The sequence below is a fragment of the Wasmannia auropunctata genome, unplaced genomic scaffold (genome assembly GCF_000956235.1).
Source record: "Wasmannia auropunctata unplaced genomic scaffold, wasmannia.A_1.0 LD336101.1, whole genome shotgun sequence".
NCBI lineage: Eukaryota > Metazoa > Arthropoda > Insecta > Hymenoptera > Formicidae > Wasmannia > Wasmannia auropunctata.
The window spans coordinates 6,200,579-6,201,147 of NW_012026789.1; the positions used below are offsets into that span (position 1 = coordinate 6,200,579).

At 42.0% G+C, this 569-nt stretch overlaps 1 long non-coding RNA gene across 1 annotated transcript in view; it reads right to left on the reverse strand.

Annotated features, from left to right (window-relative positions):
• Positions 1 to 569, reverse strand: part of LOC105460766 — a 22,654-nt gene that overhangs the window by 954 nt on the left and 21,131 nt on the right. The window lies entirely within an intron of this gene.

The following is a 569-nucleotide window of genomic DNA, read 5'->3' on the forward strand; positions in this document are numbered from 1 at the left end:
TATATTCATGCCGAGAGCTTGTGAAAAAAAGGCCGATTGTATTGATGTTTCGGAAGGCACCCTTACGGCCGATAAACAACCCCTAGTGCCGATTAAAAATTTCTAACAGCGCCAAAAATGATTTGTAACATTTGCGCTTTGGCACACGACAACATATTCATGCCGAGAACTTGTGAAAAAAAGGCCAATTGGATTGATGTTTCGGAAGGCACCCTTACGGCCGATAAACAACCCCTAGTGCCACTTAAAAATTTCTAACAGCGCCAAAAATGATTTGTAACATTTGCGCTTTGGCACACGACAACATATTCATGCCGAGAGCTTGTGAAAAAAAAGCCGATTGGATTGATGTTTCGGAAGGCACCCTTACGGTCAATAAACAACCCCTAGTGCCGATTAAAAATTTCTAACAGCCCCAAAAATGATTTGTAACATTTGCGCTTTGGCACACGACAACATATTCATGCCGAGAACTTGTGAAAAAAAAGCCGATTGGATTGATGTTTCGGAAGGCACCCTTACGGTCAATAAACAACCCCTTTTGCCGATTAATCATTTCTAACAGCGCC